The sequence below is a fragment of the Stegostoma tigrinum genome, chromosome 18 (genome assembly GCF_030684315.1).
Source record: "Stegostoma tigrinum isolate sSteTig4 chromosome 18, sSteTig4.hap1, whole genome shotgun sequence".
NCBI classification, from domain to species: Eukaryota; Metazoa; Chordata; class Chondrichthyes; order Orectolobiformes; family Stegostomatidae; genus Stegostoma; species Stegostoma tigrinum.
Genome location: NC_081371.1, coordinates 55,375,725 through 55,382,237, shown reverse-complemented (window position 1 = coordinate 55,382,237; position 6,513 = coordinate 55,375,725). Strand labels below are relative to the sequence as shown.

The 6,513-nt window shown below is 41.7% G+C and overlaps 1 pseudogene; it reads right to left on the bottom strand.

Annotated features, from left to right (window-relative positions):
* Positions 1–5,508: 5,508 nt before the first annotated feature.
* Positions 5,509–5,668, bottom strand: LOC125461168 (U6 spliceosomal RNA; annotated as a pseudogene).
* Positions 5,669–6,513: the final 845 nt, after the last annotated feature.

The following is a 6,513-nucleotide window of genomic DNA, read 5'->3' as shown; positions in this document are numbered from 1 at the left end:
ATTATAACTTTCTATCACGTTTGTACAAATAAGTTATCAAAGGTGCACTGTTAGTGAAATACCTTGCTGAATTCGCAAGCTTAGTGGATGATTTTTGTCTCCCCCTTTTAGTTACAAGGAGAGAAAAAACAAAAATATTTTGAAATTTCATCAGGAGTTAGATACTGAAAGAATAAGATGAGATAAATTGCACCGAAAAAGTTTTCCTGTTCTTTGGAAAGATGTGTTGGTGATATTACACACGGCAACAGTGCAATTATGTAAATGAGATGATGCACAATGTAATATTCACACTTATTTAAATGCATTTTGGGATTTAGATAAATTCTTCCTAATACTTGAGAGACCACTTTCAGTCAGCCTTAAAGGCCCATCATTTTCATGACGTACATTTGCTGTCTGAATAAAATCTCTTAAGACAGCTGCTCAACTTTATTGCTGTTTAAACAGTCTTAGGAGCAGAATCAATATATAAATGTAAAGAAATGGATATCTCGGATGACTGCAAAGCAGTAATCGAATTGAGGAAGTTCTGATAATATCAGAATCTGTGAGTGTGAAGACAGAGATTGGATTATAGACTTAAAATGACACTAGTTGCGAATAACATATAGTTTTAATTTGATGCTGGGGTTTTATTTTCCTTTTGGGCAATCCTTGTTGTCAAAGTGTTTGTTGTCTTCCCATATATTTCATGCCCTTGATACATGATAGTGTTCACATAAGAGGATTAATGATTGAGCTTATTTGCTTGTGGCTAAAGGGAAATCTCTTGGGATAAGGAACAGAACTGTAAATTGAATAATGAAGTGACTAAACAATAGGGAACAAATCAAGGCTAGAAAATATAATTAACCAACTCTGTGCAGCGAAAACAAACATCCCAGTTTAAAGTATTCAGAGAAGGATGTCTCCATTTGGAGATACGTTGTGTGATGTTTGGAGGTGAGAAGAAAATATTGGAGGGTCTTGGAGGTTTCCTACATGCAAAGGATCCAGGTGGAATTTTTCAGCGCTAGCAAGGACTACTGATGCTGGAGTCTGAGGTAGCACAGTGTGGAGCTGGAGGAACACAGCAGGCCAGGCAGTCCCGACCTGAAACGTCAGCCTTCTTGCTCCTCTGATTCTACCAGGCCTACTGTGTTCCTCCAGCTCCACACTGCGTTTTTTCAGGGTGAACTTTTCCCTTCTACAGACTGATAGATTTATAGCCACATATTTTGCAAAACAATCCTCATATGTTCAATTGTGGCTACAGCTTACCTTTAGGAAAGTTATGAGGGGCCGATCTTATCCAAGGATGCAAGTTTCTATGAGGGCGCACCATCTTTCTACCAAATATGGCACTTGCCATTGTAGGGGATAGTGTCAGCTGGGTACAGAAGGGCATTTTGATGTATTTCTTTTGTTCTACCAGCCTTTCAAGTGCTGAGTGATGAAGATGCTGAGATCAATTTAACTGTCTGCTTGGAGGTGGAAGGAGTCCTGGCTTGGGCTCTATTTCAGAACCCAAGCTGAGTGGAGGTGCCATCAATGTTTGTCCAACTCTGCCTTTCCTACTGTATTGCTGGCTTCTTTCTTTTAATTCACTCATGGGATGTGAGCATTGCTGGCTGGGATAGCATTTATTGCCCATCCCTAGTTGCCCCTTTACAAGGTGGTGATGAGCTCCCGTCTTGAACCGCTGAAGTCTGTGTGCTGTCAGTTGACCCAAGATGCCATTATGGAGGGAGTTCCAGGATTTTGATCCTGCGCAGTGAAGGAGTGATAATATATTTCCAAGTCAGGATGGTGAGTAGCTTGGAGAGAATTTTCAGGTGGTGGTGTTCCCTTATATCTGTTGCTCTTGCCCTTCAAGATGGAAGTGGTCATGGGCTTAGAAGGTGCTGGCAAAAGGGGTTTTGTGAATTTCTGCAGTGCATCTTGTAGTTGGCACATACTGCTTCCAGACAGTGTTGGTGGTGGAGGGTGTGGAAGCTTGTGGATGTCATGCCGATCAAGTGGGATGCTTTGTCCTGGATGGTGTCAAATCTCTTGAGTGTTGTTGGAGCTGCACTCCTTAAGATTAAGTGGAGATATTCCAGCAAATTCCTGACTCATGCCCTGTCAATGGTGGACAGATTTTGGGAGTCGGAAATGAGTTACTCACTGCAGTGCTCCTAGTCTCTAAACTGCTTCTTTAGTGACAGTATTTATGTGGCTAGTTCAGTTGAGTTTCTGGTCAATGGTAACCTTCGGGATGTTGAGATGGGCATTCTGCTGTCCAATGTACTGCTAATGATGTGCATCGCTCACCACTAGCATGCGAATGAGGTGACCTTCATTTGATTCTCGGCATTTTCTATGAGAAATTAGTGGTGTCTGTTTCCAAGAACTCTCTAGTGCCCCACACCACTTCCAAACAATATTACCAGGGCTATACAAGGTCTTCCAATTATCACTGCCATTGTCCCCGCAAGTTTCTCTCCAGGCCACTCACCATCCTGGCATGAAAGTCTGTCACTGTTTCTTCGCTGTTGCTGGGTCAAAATCCTGTAACTCCTTCCCCAGTGGCATTGTGGATCAACCTACAGCACATGGACTTCAGTGGTTCGAGAAGGAAGCTCATCACCACCTTCCCAAGGGGCAAGAAGGGACAGACATATGGGGAGGCAATAGCCTAGTGGCATTATCATTGGACTGTTAATCCAGAGACCTAGATAACATTCTGGACCTGGGTTCGAATCACATCATGGCAGATTGTGACATTTAAATTCAATAAATATCTGGAAATAAGAATCTAATGATGACTGTGAATCCATTGTTAATTGTTGGGAAAATGCATCTGGCTCACTAATATCTTTTCCTGGTCTGGCCTCCATGTGACTCCAGTCCCAATCAATGTGGTTTACTCTGAACTGCCCTCTGGGCAATTAGGGATGGGCAATAAATGCTGCCTAGCCAGTGATGCCTTCATCCTGTTAATGAATAAAAAGAGGACATTTAATGCTGGGCCAGCTAATGATGCCCACAACCATGAGTGAATTGAAAAGGCTATTGAAATGAACATGATAAGCATGTGCTTCTGACGGGTTCATAGTATTTGGTAGGTGTAACATTAATTTTACTATCAAATCCTGAAAGAACTACATGATGAGTGATAGACACTAAATACTGTTGTCACAGTGTCATCCATATCCCAGGATCTAGCAAAAAGAAATGCTGTAATTAGCATATCACAATTCTCAGAATTCTAGCTGGAGTGCTTTTCATCAGTACTTGTATGTTTTGTCCAGGTGTGTGGAAAATTTGTCAGCAAGACTTTGGCATGAATGACACTTGGGGATTATACAACACAAAATTAATTGCGTTTCTTTCTGTGTGACCTTGAATGGCAACAACTTCTGAGCCATGCCACATAGCCAGCTGAAAAAGAACATAAGATATTCCACACTGGACCAGTGGTCATTTAAAAGTGAACTGAAATCTTGAACAGAGATCAGTGGCCTGATTCTAACAGCTATTCCATCTCATTCCAATGGAGGTTTAATGTGAAGCGTAACTGACCTTGGCCTGGATTTCAAAATGCCAATAATTAAATGCAGCTGCAGTCAGCTACATTTTTCTCGGCTGATTAAGAGAACAAATAATTGGACATATGTGCGTGCGTTCCTGATTCTGTGATCTGCGTTCTTCTTTCTTTCGTGGATTTCAATCTGCGCATTCCTGATTTTGTGACAAACAAGTGGAATCTGGCAGATAATTCGACCAACAACTGCACTCCATCAAGAAAATAGAAGTATTGAAAGGCAGAGGATTTTTGTCTCTGAGCGCTTCCTACAATTTTTCTTTGTTTTGTTTTTGCTGTTGCACAGATAACGCAGATGTTTATTATAAAAAGAAAAAAAAGTATGAATATGGCACATGGTACGCATCAGACACTTTTGCCAGTACCTTGTATCAACAGGAAAGCAGAGTTTTTGCAGTTCCCTGTTCACATGTTTGAAGAAAAGTATTCATCTATCAGATAGAAAGCAGTTAATGCAGGTACTTAATAAAAATGTTCGAATTTGATCAATCTGTGGAGACTTCACATTTTCTTCATTATGAGTGGATCTTTCTTTGCATGCCTTGTATCAATGCAATGCAGGTTACAATCTGTCTTTTCAAAATGAGTGTTCAAAATAGCAAACCTGAAAATACTGGTGAAACTATGCAGGTCTGGCAGTGTCTATAGAGAGAGAAACAGAGTTAAAGTTTCAAGTCCAGTGACCCTTCTTCAGAACTGAACTCAAAATGCTAATTCTGTTTCTCTCTCCACAGATGCTGCCAGACCTGCTGAATTTCTCCAGCAATTTCTGTTTCTGTTTGTTTCAGACCTCCAGCATCTGCAGTTCTTTGTTTTATCCAGTGCTGCAACCTCGGATCTTCTGGACAATCTTCCAATGCAATGACATTGTTGTGTTCAGTCTCATTCTTTTTCGTACTCTTGTTGAACAGCACATTCCTGTCAAACAGTTCAAGAGACATTAAAGGTAACTGAAAATTATTAGCATGTTGTCGCTCAGATGCTGAGATTATTCTACAAATATTACTTGATTGAGTAAAGCAAGTTTTTGCTTTCCTTTCCCATAGTAGAGGCTGAATCTGTTGAAACATTCCAGAGGAATGGATGATTACTTGAATAGGAAAAAAATGTGCAGGGCTACAGTGAAAAGGCAGGTGAATGGTGTTACGTAACAATGCTCATTGGAGAGCCAGAACAGACATGATGGGCAGATTGGTCACCTTCTGTGCTCCAGTAATTCTGTGATTTTCTGAAGCAAAAAACAAATACGTCAACATGTTCAGATGTATTATATCATGCCTCTGGTGCAAATGGGACTTGGATCTGGGCCTCCTGGCTCAGACACAGGGATACCACCACCATGTCACAAGAGCCCTTTCTTAGAAATTCCTGGAGGATGTTTATAGCACAGGGGTAGTGCCCCTATCCCTGAACAAGCAGGTCAGGTTCAAGTTCCACCTTGTTCCAATGGTATGTCATAATCTCTCTGGAAAAATTGATTAGAGAATATCTTATCTAAAGGGTGACCGTGGCACAGTGGCAATGTCCCTGTGCCTGAACCAGGGGTTCTGGGTTCAAGTCCCACCTGTTCAAGAGGGTTGGGGTAACATCTCTGAACAGGTTGATATTCAGAAAGCATCTAGATAGTTATTGGTCACAGATTCTCCGATGTTACAGGACTCTAGTAACACAGTGGTAGTGGTCCTACCTTTGAACTAGGGGGCAGGGGTTCTTGTCCCACCTGCTCCCTTGGTATAACATCTCTGAGCAAGTTCATTAGAAAACACCTTAGAAAACTGCATGTCCAGTTTTCAATGTCTCCTGTTGGAAATGTGCATTTGCAACTATTTTAAGTCAGACCATTCAGAGATGTTGCGGTGCACCTCTGGAGCAGGTGGGACTTGAACCTGGATCCACTGGCTCAGAGGCAGGGACATTACCAATGTGTGACAAAAGCCCCAAGAAATATGGAATGCTTCACAAATTTGCATATCATCCTTGCACAGTGGCCAGTCTAATTGCCCTCTGATGCTGCCTGGCCTGCTGCGTTCCTCCAGCTCCACACTGCGTTATCCCTCTGTAATGTTCCAGTTTTAGTATGCGTGCTGCCAAAGGGAGCACCATTTGCAGACATATTTGAAGGTCTCTTACGCATAACTGAACATTACCTTTATTTGCAGACGTTAGATGAAGGCAGGGCTGAGTTCCACAGGAAAGGTAGCCTCGAAATACTCATTGTCAGAGGTTCATACTTCAATAATGAACACTGGCCAAGGTACAAAAGGACAACCGACACAATCTGGAATCATTCCCCATCGAGGAGCGGGCATTTTCACGATGGAATGCTAAAGTTAGCAGAGAAAATTTGCCGAGAGTTGAAGGAAATGAAAATGACCCACATCACCAGCCACAGGGCCTTTCAAAACAATCGATGTTTTTGTACTGCCCTCTAGTGATTCTTTGAGTTGAGTGGCCTAACGCTATTTAATTACTGTAATGTTCAAGTCAGAAATGTACTCTTAAAACATGAGTATAAATGTCTCAAAATCGAACTTACTGAAGGTCAGGACATTTTGCAGCAGTTATTCTGGAATTGTTGGTTAAGAACAAAGAACAAAGTACGGTACAGCATGGGAACAGGCCACTCAGCCCTCAAATCCTATCTTTTAACTAAAAACATTTTGCCCCTACTCTTAGCCCACATACTCTTAATACCTGCATATTCCTGTATCTGTCAAGGCTCCTCTTAAAGCTTGTTATTGTACTGTTTCTACCTCCTCTTCTGACAGCACATTCCAAACACTGACCTGCCAGGAAAATATCCTGCCTCTCACATCGCATTTAAATATTTCCCTTTTTATCTCAAGCCTATGCCCCCTAGTAATTGACATTTCTACCCCAGGCAAAAAGGCTCTGACTATCCATGCCTCTCAAAACTGTGTACAAGTCTCTTGATTGAACTGCCC